This window comes from Schistocerca cancellata, chromosome 11 (assembly GCF_023864275.1).
Source record: "Schistocerca cancellata isolate TAMUIC-IGC-003103 chromosome 11, iqSchCanc2.1, whole genome shotgun sequence".
NCBI lineage: Eukaryota > Metazoa > Arthropoda > Insecta > Orthoptera > Acrididae > Schistocerca > Schistocerca cancellata.
This window is the reverse complement of record NC_064636.1, coordinates 143,889,065-143,903,952: the sequence shown is the minus strand read 5'-3', so window position 1 is coordinate 143,903,952 and position 14,888 is coordinate 143,889,065.

Genomic DNA, 14,888 nt, shown 5'->3' with positions numbered 1-14,888 from the left:
GATGGTACGAGCAGTAATATCGACTTCACACTGGCAAATAATGCAGCAATGGCATACGTAACAAACTGGACTGCACATGACAACATAACCGGTAGTTATAATAATGTCATAAGATACACACTAACTCACACTCAGAACACAATGACCAAATCACACACCAGACACTTGCTGTTGCGCAAAGCAGATTGGAACAAATTAACGGAAATTATCCAACGACACGATCTAGAAAACGTCAATGGAAGTATCGATTATAGAGCACAGAAGTTAACACAGGTGATACAACATGCACAAAACACTTCAATACCGACAGCAAAGAACACAAATTACTCACCAGTACCATGGACCAACGAAGTCACGAGACTCAAACAAGACACAAGACGCCAACGAAAATTATATCAAAGGGCGATAGCAGATAGGGACAGACGAATAAGACTTGAAGCATATAGGTATGCACAAGACTTATATAGACAGACCCTATACGACACGCGTAGACTACAATGGGAGCTATTTGTAACAACACAAACAGAGCAAAATATATGGGGGGAACCATACAAAATACTGACAGAGAAGATAAAAACGCCACTAGTTCTGGGAACGCTGAGGCAGGATGACGGCACGATGACGAGGGGATGGAGGAATACAGCGGAGTTTCTGCTATATAAACTGCTCCCTGACGACGTTATCGATACAGACACACAACACCATGCAACACTAAGAGAAAACCTACACACGCTATACTATGCTGCCACTGTCACCTGTCCTTTTGCGCAAAAAGAGGTTGCGCTAGCAATCTCAGAACTCAAAAACAAAAAAGCACCTGGACCAGATGGTATCCACTCTGAAACACTGAAAAAACTAGCACCGCAGACCACCCAGTACCTAACAACCTTACTAAACGGTGCCTTACGGCTGGGCAGGGTGCCTATAGTATGGAAAACCTCCAAAGCAGTCATTATTAAGAAATCAGCGGACAGGGATCCTTCAGATCCAAAGACTTAAAGGCCAATATGCCTGATTCAGGAGAAGCTGCTGTGTAAGCGCCTGCAAACACACAGAGCAAAGATCCAGGAGAAGCTACTGTGTAAGCGCCTGCAAACACACAGAGCTCCCAGGGGTATGAGCCAACACCAATTCGACTTCAGATCTGGCAGATCAATAGATGATGCCATCAACCAGGCGCTGCACATAGTTAACACCACAAAACAGAAATACGCCATGGCAATAATGATTGACATTGCCAGAGCATTTGATAATCTTTGGTGGCCAGCACTGTTTCAGAGGCTAAGACATCTGTACAACAGCTCTCTAGACTACTGTAAAGACCGAGTAGTCGATTGGATATGGACAGCCGGAAAGAAATTAAAAGAATTACCGAAGGCTCTCCTCAAGGGTCGATCTGCGGCCCCATCTTCTGGGACATAACAATCGAACCCCTCCTACAACTTCTGGATGGGGATGACAGCTCAGACGGAATTTTCGCCTATGCAGATGACGTATTAGTTGTAGTCACTGCAAACAACAGAGCCCAGTTAGAAGAGAAAGCCAGTGGAATACTACAAACAATTACTCAGTGCTGTCACAACAACAAACTCAGGATAGCCGAAAACAAAACAACATACACTTTACTGAAAGGATCACTCCAAAGGAATCCTTCAGTTAAAAATGGGGACACAAACATCAAATGAGCACGCATTACGCGCTATCTTGGGGTATACATAAATGAAAAATTGAATTTGCACGAACACATAAGGCTAACAACAGACAAAGCAGAAAAAATACTACACAAACTGGTGAGGCTAAATTCAAAACAGTACAGACTACCTCTACCAGTCATACGTACATATCACTGTGCGCTCTTCAAATCAGTACTCAGCTTCGCAGCTAGCACGTGGGCACATAGACTGAACGTGGTCACCAACAAAGCATCCGTCAGACGAGGGCAGAGAAGTGTCCTACTTAGGCTGTCTGGAGCGGATTCACTGTGCATGGTGCTCAGAATATGCCCCATAGATCAAATACAGAGCTGCAAGGTACTCGTTAAATAACACAATAACCGGTGTGCCCATAGAGACATGTTGTTGTTGTTGTGGTCTTCAGTCCTGAGACTGGTTTGATGCAGCTCTCCATGCTACTCTATCCTGTGCGAGCTTCTTCATCTCCCAGTATCTACTGCAACCTACATCCTTCTGAATCTGCTTAGTGTATTCATCTCTTGGTCTCCCTCTACGATTTTTACCCTCCACACTGCCCTCCAATGCTAAATTTGTGATCCCTTGATTCCTCAAAACATGTCCTACCAACCGATCCCTTCTTCTAGTCAAGTTGTGCCACAAACTTCTCTTCTCCCCAATCCTATTCAATACCTCCTCATTAGTTACGTGATCTACCCACCTTAACTTCAGCATTCTTCTGTAGCACCACATTTCAAAAGCTTCTATTCTCTTCTTGTCCAAACTAGTTATCGTCCATGTTTCACTTCCATACATGGCTACACTCCATACAAATACTTTCAGAAACGACTTCCTGACACTTAAATCTATACTCCATGTTAACAAATTCCTCTTCTTGAGAAACGCTTTCCTTGCCATTGCCAGTCTACATTTTATATCCTCTCTACTTCGACCATCATCGGTTATTTTACTCCCTAAATAGCAAAACTCCTTTACTACTTTAAGTGTCTCATTTCCTAATCTAATTCCCTCAGCATCACCCGACTTAATTTGACTGCATTCCATTATCCTTGTTTTACTTTTGTTGATGTTCATCTTATATCCTCCTTTCAAGACACTGTCCATTCCGTTCAACTGCTCTTCCAAGTCCTTTGCTGTCTCTGACAGAATTACAATGTCATCGGCGAACCTCAAAGTTGTTACTTCTTCTCCATGAATTTTAATACCTACTCCGATTTTTTCTTTTGTTTCCTTTACTGCTTGCTCAATATACAGATTGAATAACATTGGGGAGAGGCTGCAACCCTGTCTTACTCCTTTCCCAACCACTGCTTCCCTTTCATGCCCCTCGACTCTTATAACTGCCATCTGGTTTCTGTACAAACTGTAAATAGCCTTTCGCTCCCTGTATTTTACCCCTGCCACCTTCAGAATTTGAAAGAGAGTATTCCAGTTAACATTGTCAAAAGCTTTCTCTAAGTCTACAAATGCTAGAAACGTAGGTTTGCCTTTTCTTAATCTTTCTTCTAAGATAAGTCGTAAGGTCAGTATTGCCTCACGTGTTCCAACATTTCTACGGAATCCAAACTGATCTTCCCCAAGGTCGGCTTCTACCAGTTTTTCCATTCGTCTGTAAAGAATTCGCGTTAGTATTTTGCGGTTGTGAATTAATAAACTGATAGTTCGGTAATTTTCACATCTGTCAACACCAGCTCTCTTTGGGATTGGAATTATTATATTCTTCTTGAAGTCTGAGGGTATTTCGCCTGTCTCATACATCGTGCTCACCAGATGGTAGAGTTTTGTCATGACTGGCTCTCCCGAGGCCATCAGTAGTTCAAATGGAATGTTGTCTACTCCCGGGGCCTTGTTTCGACTCAGGTCTTTCAGTGCTCTGTCAAACTCTTCACGCAGTATCTTATCTCCCATTTCGTCTTCATCTACATCCTCTTCCATTTCCATAATATTGTCCTCAAGTACATCGCCCTTGTATAAACCCTCTATATACTCCTTCCACCTTTCTGCCTTCCCTTCTTTGCTTAGAACTGGGTTGCCATCTGAGCTCTTGATATTCATACAAGTGGTTCTCTTCTCTCCAAAGGTCTCTTTAATTTTCCAGTTGGCAGTATCTATCTTACCCCTAGTGAGACAAGCCTCTACATCCTTACATTTGTCCTCTAGCCATCCCTGCTTAGCCATTTTGCACTTCCTGTCAATATCATTTTTGAGACGTTTGTATTCCTTTTTGCCTGCTTCATTTACTGCATTTTTATATTTTCTCCTTTCATCAATTAAATTCAATATTTATTATATTACCCAAGGATTTCTATTAGCCCTCGTCTTTTTACCTACTTGATCCTCTGCTGCCTTCACTACTTCATCCCTCAGAGCTACCCATTCTTCTTCTACTGTATTTCTTTCCCCCATTCCAGTCAATTGTTCCCTTATGCTCTCCCTGAAACTCTGGGCAATCTCTGGTTCTTTCAGTTTATCCAGGTCCCATCTCCTTAAATTCCCACCTTTTTGCAGGTTCTTCAGTTTCAATCTGCAGTTCATAACCAATAGATTGTGGTCAGAATCCACATCTGCCCCTGGAAATGTCTTACAATTTAAAAGCTGGTTCCTAAATCTCTGTCTTACCATTATATAATCTATCTGATACCTTTTAGTATCTCCAGGATTCTTCCAGGTATACAACCTTCTTTTATGATTCTTGAACCAAGTGTTGGCTATGATTAAGTTATGCTCTGTGCAAAATTCTACAAGGCGGCTTCCTCTTTCATTCCTTCCCCCCAATCCATATTCACCTACTATGTTTCCTTCTCTCCCTTTTCCTACTGACGAATGCCAGTCACCCATGACTATTAAATTTTCGTCTCCCTTCACTACCTGGATAATTTCTTTTATCTCGTCATACATTTCATCTATTTCTTCATCATCTGCAGAGGTAGTTGGCATATAAACTTGTACTACTGTAGTAGGCATGGGCTTTGTGTCTATCTTTGCCACAATAATGCGTTCACTATGCTGTTTGTAGTAGCTAACCCGCACTCCTATTTTTTTATTCATTATTAAACCTACTCCTGCATTACCCCTATTTGATTTTGTATTTATAACCCTGTAATCACCTGACCAAAAGTCTTGTTCCTCCTGCCACGGAACTTCACTAATTCCCACTATATCTAACTTTAACCCATCCATTTCCCTTTTTAAATTTTCTAACCTACCTGCCCGATTAAGGGATCTGACATTCCACGCTCCGATCCGTAGAATGCCAGTTTTCTTTCTCCTGATAACGACGTCCTCCTGAGTAATCCCCGCCCGGAGATCCGAATGGGGGACTATTTTACCTCCAGAATATTTTACCCAAGAGGACGCCATCATCATTTAATCATACAGTAGAGCTGCATGTCCTCGGGAAAAATTACGGCTGTAGTTTCCCCTTGCTTTCAGCCGATCGCAGTACTGGCACAGCAAGGCCGTTTTGGTTAATGTTACAAGGCCAGATCAGTCAGTCATCCAGACTGTTGCCCCTGCAACTGCTGAAATGGCTGCTGCCCCTCTTCAGGAACCACATGTTTGTCCGGCCTCTCAACAGACACCCCTCCTTTGTGACTGCACCCACGGCACGGCCATCTGCATCGCCGAGGCACGCAAGCCCCCCCACCAACGGCAAGGTCCATGGTTCATGGGGGGATAGAGACTATACGTCACCTTAAAAGTTGGTATTTGGATACATGGCAAGGTGAGTGGGATGTAAGTGATAAGGGACGTAGACTGCACAACTTTCTCCCTGACATAAGGGAGCGGTTGAGAATGAGACATATCGATCCCAGCCGCGGTATGGTACATTTCTTAACCGGACACGGACCTTATCCCACGCACTTAAACCGCGTGAGTCTGAGGCAGACACCTACATGCACATGTGGGGGAGAAGGTTCCCCAGAACACACTGTCTTTTTCTGCAGGCAATACGCGAACAATAGACATATAATACACTTAGACTACACAGGTACAGAAATAGATATATACACAGCAATAAGAGATGAAGAACAATGGGCACAATTAAACGCACCGACAAACAGTATTTAAAAAACAACACATGAAGAGTATATGCGGACACAACATTACAGACATGCCTATGTGCAGCGTAACAGCAATCTCCAGAAGATGGACAGCGATACCCACAGTGACAACGAAAATAGTGACAATGAGGAGGAACGGGAGGAGGAAGCTGAGATGTGACAGTTAACAAGCAAAAGTGCTGGCAATCTAGCCAAGAAAACACCAAATGCTGTACATGGATGGGCACCTAAGGTAGTTAATACATAGGATTAGTAATAAATAAGGATAAGCAACATCATTTCTCTACTAATAACCATTTGTGTGTGTGTGTGTGTGTGTGTGTGTGTGTGTGTGACTGGAGGTCAACGGCTCGAAGAAACCATTCCGAGGTATTCACCATCAGTCACATTTGGTGATGGTACTACCTAATCTCTCATCTATTCTATCTTCTTTTTATATTCTTCTTAAAAAACAACAAAATGTTATTTATATTTCAACCTTAAATTATTGTTATTTTGAAAAGTATCATACTTTGTAAATGTTGTAGATAAAACAAAAAGAAGAGAAAACTGTAAAAAGATGAAGAACGAAGATTGTAAGATGTACGACCTGTTTTAAACATCAGGTAACAGGTCTATAATTTGGCAGTAAATAAATAAATAATCTCTCAGGGTGCATTCATGTCTGTCACCCACACATTCTCTTCCACTTCATTATTATGTACCATCCAACAGAGAAAAACTATGACCTATAAAAGCTCCACTAATGTTGTCCATTAGAGAACTCGATTAGATATTACCTCTGTAACCTCCCAACAGTTAAAATATAGTTATAACATTCACATTTCAGTGTACCCTCCCCATACATAAATTCCATAACCTACCAATAATAAAGATGACTAACCTCTCAATATAATTATGACTCTTTTATACCTGTCATCAATTAACTGACTGTGAATGTAAACTGGTAAATCTGGACGTCAGCAATGCTGCGTCATGACCCTGAAAAATCATTCTGAATAAATTGAAAATTCTTACCTCAATGAAGTCGCCGGAGAACGCGTATATATCTGCTCCTATAAGAAATTTTTCTGGCACAGCCCAGTGCAATGCTGGCCGGTAGATTTGTCATGTACAAAAAGAAACAACTGATTTTTCTTTACAATAATCGGGATGACCATGGTTTGGAGAAATTAGTAAATTCTTTAAATTCAGATGAATGATTGTCAAAAGTTAATTTTATAAGAAAGATTATTATTAAAAGATTTACATGGGACTTGATAGAACAATAGTACAAATTTAGTTGTAACAAACTACATATGCACGCGGCTGCTTTTACCTTATACTACATCGCTCAGGCACCGCCATCGCTCCCCACGACCGGTCCCACCAACTCGATACACACGACTGGTCGCTGCTCCTTACTCCTACTGCCACACAGTTCCTACAGCATACAACACTGCTCTTTGGTCTGAGATTCTCTTATAGCTTACATATCGCATGCAGCGCGTGGGCAATCCGTCGAAATTACATATGCTCGAGTGTGCTAGCAATAAACTCCTTATTCATGGACCTCTTACATAACCCTCCACGGGGGAAGAGGGGGGGGAGCAAAAATTTGGCAGCGATGGTGAGTCAATTGAACTTGCCTTGAGCAACAAATTTTTCTATACTCTATTTAGTTTAGTAAGTCTACAGTCACAGAGTATATACATCTATATATATATATATATATATATATATATATATATATATATATATATATATATATATATATTATTGATAAATACTACAAGTACAGAACATATTAAGAAATGAAATAGTGTGCACAAGCGCTAAGTACAGAACATATTAAGAAACGACATAAAGTGCATATGCACTGTATAAGTCTTTAGCATTTTTATAAGAATTAAACATATTAAGAAATGAAATAAAGTGTACATGCACTGTAAAAGTCTTTAGCATTTTCAGACAGCTAAGCACACTGGGAAATGAAATAAAGTGCACACACAGTGCATAAGTCTTTAGCATTTTAACAGAACTGGTCATAATGTAGTGCACAAGCACTGTTAAAGTCTTTAGTATTTTTACAAGAACTAGGAAAGGAATGGGAAGGATAGCATCATGGTTTGCAGCACAGTGGGTTCCACACAGCTGCGCTAAAAGTCCATATCTTTCTACAGAAGCACAACAACAAGTGAGTTAATCTGAAGTTCTCTTCCCTGAAGTATTTATCAGTGTAGCCAATACACTGAAATGTTGTGTTAATATTCTATGTTATCATTTTAGTAGTACGTTAGGTACACCAAATAGTAGGACCATAATTACATCTCCTTCGGTCAGAGTGGTGGACAGCTTGATGTCAACACCACACTCTGGTAGAATCCATACTCTTACGTAAACGTAGAATTGGTGCAAAAACCAAATACAGTGCTCCATAATCATGAGGATGGACAGGACATATGGATATCACAGTAATTGGTGGTAATTAGGTCAGAAGGTGAAGGATACATTAACTTTTATGCTAGTCATCATTCAGAACTACAGTACTGTGTCATCCGATTTGAATAATTATTGGAACTCATTGGCCAGTTACAAAGCATTTATGTAGTATGTATGGAGTATTACAAAACATTATTCATTAGTCATCTCATTACATTAATTATTGGCACTCGTTGGCCTGTTACAAAGCATTTATGTAGTAAGTATGGAGTATTACATAACTTCATTCATAAGTCATTTCATTGCAGTAATCATTGGCATTCATTTGTAGAGTATAACAAAATATTAAGAACGTATGTCAATGCAGTAATTTTTGGCATTCATTTATAGAGTATAACAAAATATTATAAGGAACTCACATAATTGCAGTAATTATTGGCACTCATGGGCAGGTTACAAAGCTTTTATGTAGTATTTATGGAGTATTATATAACATCATTCATAAGTCATCTTATTACAGTAATTATTGGCATTTGTTGGCTAGTTACAAAGCTTTTATGTAGTAAGTATGGAGTATTACAAAACATTATTCATAACTCATCTTATTACAGTTATTATTGGCATAATAAGTCATCACATTACAGTAATTATTGGAATCATAAGTCATCTCATTACAGAAATTATTGGCATAGCATTTATGCAGTACTACAAAACATCATTCAGAAGTCACCTCATTACAGTAATTATTGGCGTCATAAGTCATCTCATTACAGTAACTATTGATACTCGTTGGCCAGTTACAAAGCAATTATTATGAATTATTCAGAAGTCATCATTCAAAACAGGAGTTATTGCGTGTAGCACCAAGCTGCTAGTGTTCATATATGTTATCATGCCAGTGACATAAGACTTATTTAAAATGTAAGACATTGGAACTAGTACTCAAGGTGTTTAGTCCAATAATACATAGATATAATGGAATCAATACATCAGAAAAATTTGCATTATATTTAGGACTAGAAATATATATCTTAAACTGGTAGCATTATTTAGTTGTGTACTGGTAGTAGTTGGAACTAGTAATAATAACTTTTTTGTGCTAGCAATGCATTGCATTGGGATCAATAGTCAATCGCTGGAGCATGAAAATAGTTGCTTTTGACTTATTGCTGCAATAAGGATTAATAATATCATTCGTCATAAGTCAGCTGTAACAAGGTTATGAAACAAGTAGAGTATATGTGATCACATTCATGAATGACAGACACAACTGGGTAAAAAAATGCAAGTACTAGAACAGGTTTGATAACTAAGTGCTTGTAGCACATTAATATCATGCAAAGCTTCTCTTGGAAAAATACAAAGTGGATTATTGAGCTGAAAGAACAAATGTGTATTATGCTGAAAAGTAGTTAACTTCGAATTAACAGGTAATGAAACGGTACTTAATATGTATGTACCCTAACTGTCTTTCCTGAAACATTCAGTCATTATACTATGCAACATATGACATACTGTCAAAAAGAACGACAACAAGTACTTAAATGGCTACACAGCATTTCTTAACTAACAGGAAATATACAAACTTCATCAGTATCATCATCTGCAAAGAAAAACTTCATTATTCATATTACCATATTCTTCATACAACTAGCCAGCCAGTGTGGCCGAGGGTTCTAGGCGCTTCAGTCTGGAACCATCCGACCGCTACGGTCGCAGGTTCGATACCTGCCTCGGGCATGGATGTGTGTGATGTCCATAGGTTGGTTAGGTTTGAGTAGTTCTAAGTTGTAGGGGACAGATGACCTCCGATGTTAAGTCCCATAGTGCTCAGAGCCATTTGAATCATTTTTTTCATACAACTATTCATCACCGTTTATTATCATCTGCAAAAAATAGACCGTTCATTATTCATATTACCATTTTCCTCATATAACTATTCATTATCATTCATTATTTCATATATTATAGAGTTTCTTGCTTCTAGCATATTTCGTCACTAAAATTAAAATGTGTAGTTCTGTCTGCCAGCCTACAATAATCGCCTCGTATTCTGAAAGAAAAATAATTAGTCAAGACTGCTATCATACAGTGTGTATAGTATATTCCTGTTAATGCTTGTTAATTCTGATCCATTTACTCTTCATGACAAGGTATTGCATTTTCTTTCGTTCATTCCGATGGCGAAAGTTCCATTTCATAGTAAACCACAGTAGTTTGTTTAATTTATTTCTTTTACACGTTATTACTTTATGAAAATGATGAATATGAATTAATAAATTGCATTTAATTCATATACCCATTATATGAAAACTTGTTTCTAGTGATATAACTAAGCATACAGCATAACATGACAGAAAACGTATTCAGTCAAAACCATTGATAACTTTCAAGTGAAAAAATGTACACACAATATCATAATGTAGTAGCAAAAAATCTAGAATGTTTTAAGTATTGAGATATCATAAGGCAAAATGACAAAGACAACTGGTGTTTGTTATATCTCAAAGATTTCATAGTGCATACAGACAAAAAATCTACTTTCGATAGGAAAACAATCATACATACACAAAAAAAATGGAAAACGTCCACAGTCTGGTATATAAAGACAAGAAAAGCGACCTGCTAAACTTACCTTGATATATGATCATCATAAATAAGTGTTCATATAAATATCTGCAAATGGCATTACAGTGTGATAAATCATAAAGTATGTTTATTCAATAAAGGGTTTAATATTTGAAATATGGTGATTGCTCTTGGTTTTTCTGGTTTTCAAAGTTTCGACATGTACTACATTAGGGTGAGGAATGCTGCGAATTCTATATGGAACTGTGTATAGAAGCTCAAATTTACTGCATTTACTCTTTCCTCTGTTAGATAAATAGTGTGTGCGTACTAATATCTTCTGTCCAATGTGAAATTCACGGCGTGTACAAACTGTTTTTGCTGTTTTATGCGGCACGTTTGATGTTGTTGAGCGCAATGTCAATTATTTCATGGTGGCGTAGTGGACGAGATGTAGGAAAAGATACTAATTCTTTAATTTTGTTGGGTGGTTCAACATTTTTCAATATAACAGTCGGAGATAGCATAGTAGATTCATTTGGTATAGAGTTAATTATATCCTGGAATGAGAGTATGTGTGTGTCCCAATCAATGTCTTTTATGGCAGTATATTCTACATTGTTTACCAATTTCTTTCATCAGTCGTTCAGAAGGGTTCGATATAGCGTGGTACCTGGATGTATAGATCGGAGAAATGTTTCTAGCTCGTAACATACATGTCCATATTGCAGATCGAAACTGTGGTCCATAGTCGGAAATTACTTTCAATACATGCCCTACACGAAATAGAAAGTATTTTACAAATACATTCGACATAGATTTAGCAGTAGCTTTGCGTAACGGAGTGAAGGTAACAAATTTCGAAGTGAGTTCACCAGCGACAAAGATGTAGCAAAAACCTCTATTAGATTTGGGAATCGCTCCAAAAATGTCTACAGCGGCTATATGAATCAATATAATCGGCACAATGGGGTGTAACGGAGGAATATGTGAAGTCTAGTCTGATTTAGCTTTCTGGCAGATTATAAATGACGCTAAAACTCGTCGAATACTTTTCTCCATGTTGGCAAAATAACAGTTCTGTCTCAGTATAAGAAAACATTTTCTGGCTCCATAATGTGCGTAACTTAAATGAGTTGTTGTTGTGGTCTTCAGTCCTGAGACTGGTTTGATGCAGCTCTCCATGCTACTCTATCCTGTGCAAGCTTCTTCATCTCCCAGTACCTAATGCAACCTACATCCTTCTGAATCTGCTTAGTGTATTCATCTCTTGGTCTCCCTCTACGATTTTTACCCTCCACGCTGCCCTCCAATACTAAATTGGTGATCCCTCGATGTCTCAGAACATGTCCTACCAACCGATCCCTTCTTCAAGTTGTGCCACAAGCTCCTCTTCTTCCCAGTTCTATTCAATACCTCCTCATTAGTTATGTGATCAACCCATCTAAACTTCAGTATTCTTCTGTAGCACCACATTTCGAAAGTTTCTATTCTCCTCTTGTCTAAGGTATTTATTGTCCACGTTTCACTTCCATACATGGCTACACTCCATACAAATACTTTGAGAAACAACTTCCTGACACTTAAATCAATACTCGATGTTAACAAATTTCTCTTCTTAAGAAACGCTTTCCTTGCCATTACCAGTCTACATTTTATATCCTCTCTACTTCGACCATCATCAGTTATTTTGCTCCCCAAATAGCAAAACTCCTTTACTACTTTAAGTGTCTCATTTCCTAATCTAATTCCCTCAGCATCATCCGACTTAATTCGACTACATTCCATTATCCTCGTTTTGCTTTTGTTGATGTTCATCTTATACCCTCCTTTCAAGACACTGTCCATTCCATTCAACTGCTCATCCAAGTCCTTTGCTGTCTCTGACAGAATTACAATGTCATCGGCGAACCTCAAAGTTTTTATTTCTTCTCCATGGATTTTAATACCTACTCCGAACTTTTCTTTTGTTTCCTTTATTGCTTGCTCAATATACAGATTGAATAACATCGGGGATAGGCTACAACCCTGTCTCACTCCCTTTCCAACCACTGCTTCCCTTTCATACCCCTCGACTCTTATAACTGCCATCTGCTTTCTGTACAAATTGTAAATAGCCTTTCGCTCCCTGTATTTTACCCCTGCCACCTTCAGAATTTGATAGAGAGTATTCCAGTCAACATTGTCAAAAGCTTTCTCTAAGTCTACAAATGCTAGAAATGTAGGTTTGCCTTTCCTTAATCTTTCTTCTAAGATAAGTCGTAAGGTCAGTATTGCCTCACGTGTTCCAACATTTCTACGGAATCGAAACTGATCTTCCCCGAGGTCGGCTTCTATCAGTTTTTCCATTCGTCTGTAAAGAATTTGTGTTAGTATTTTGCAGCTGTGACTTATTAAACTGATAGTTCGGTCTTTTTCATATCTGTCAATACCTGCTTTTTCTGGGATTGGGATTATTATATTCTTCTTGAAGTCTGAGGGTATTTCTCCTGTCCCATACATCTTGCTCACCAGATGGTAGAGTTTTGTCAGGACTGGCTCTCCCAAGGTAGTCAGTAGTTCAAATGGAATGTTATCTACTCTGGGGGCCTTGTTTCGTCTCAGGTCTTTCAGTGCTCTGTCAAACTCTTCATGCAATATCATATCTCCCATTTCATCTTCATCTACATCCTCTTCCATTTCCATAATATTGTCCTCAAGTACATCGCCCTTGTATAGGCCCTCTATATACTCCTTCCACCTTTCTGCTTTCCCTTCTTTCCTTAGAACTGGGTTTCCATCTGAGCTCTTGATATTCATGCAAGTGGTTCTCCTTTGTCCAAAGGTCTCTTTAATTTTCCTGTAGGCAGTATCAATCTTACCGTTAGTGAGATAAGCCTCTATATCCTTCCATTTGTCCTCTAGCCATCCATGCTTAGCCATTTTGCACTTCCTGTCGGTATCCTTTTTAGACGTTTGCATTCCTTTTTGCTTACTTCATTTACTGCATTTTTATATTTTCTCCTTTCATCAATTAAATTCAATATTTCTTCTGTTACCTAAAGGTTTCTACTAGCCCTCGTCTTTTTACGTATTTGATCCTCTGCTGCCTTCACTATTTCATCCCTCAAAGCTACCCATTCTTCTTCTACTGTATTTCTTTCCCCCATTTCTGTCAATTGTTCCCTTACGCTCTCCCTGAAACTCTGTACAATCTCTGGTTCTTTCAGCTTATCCAGGTTTCATCTCCTTAAATTCCCACCTTTTTGCAGTTTCTTCAGTTTTAATGTACAGTTCGTAACTAATAGATTGTGGTCAGAGTCCAAATCTGCCCCTGGAAATGTCTTACAATTTAAAACCTGGTTCTTAAATCTCTGTCTTACCATTATATAATCTATCTGATACCTTTTAGTATCTTCAGGGTTCTTCCATGTATACAACCTTCATTCTCGCTTCTCACGCCCAGGTTCCCGTGTTCGATTCCCGGCGGGGTCAGGGATTTTCTCTGCCTCGTGATGGCTGGGTGTTGTGTGCTGTTCTTAGGTTAGTTAGGTTTAAGTAGTTCTAAGTTCTAGGGTACTTATGACCACAGCAGTTGAGTCCCATAGTGCTCAGAGCCATTTGAACCATTTTTTATACAACCTTCTTTCATGTTTCTTCAATCAAGTGTTAGCTGTGATTAAGTTATGCTCTGTGCAAAATCCTACCAGGCGGCTTCCTCTTTCATTTCTTAGCCCTTAATTCATATTCACCTGCTATGTTTCCTTCTCTTCCTTTTCCTACTGAGGAATTCCAGTCACCCATGACTATTAAATTTTTGTCTTCCTTCACTACCTGAATAATTTGTTTTACTTCATCATACATTTCTTCAGTTTCTTCATCATCTTCAGAGCTAGTTGGCATATAAACTTGTACTACTGTAGTAGGTGTGGGCTTCGTGTCTATCTTGGCCACAATAATGCGTTCACTACGCTGTTTGTAGTAGCTCACCTGTACACCTATATTTTTATTCATTATTAAACCTACTCCTGCATTACCCCTATTTGATTTTGTATTTATAACCCTGTATTCACCTGACCAGAAGTCTTGTTCGTCCTGCCACCGAACTTCACTAATTCCAACTATATCTAACTTTAATATATCCATTTCCCTTTTTAAATTTTCT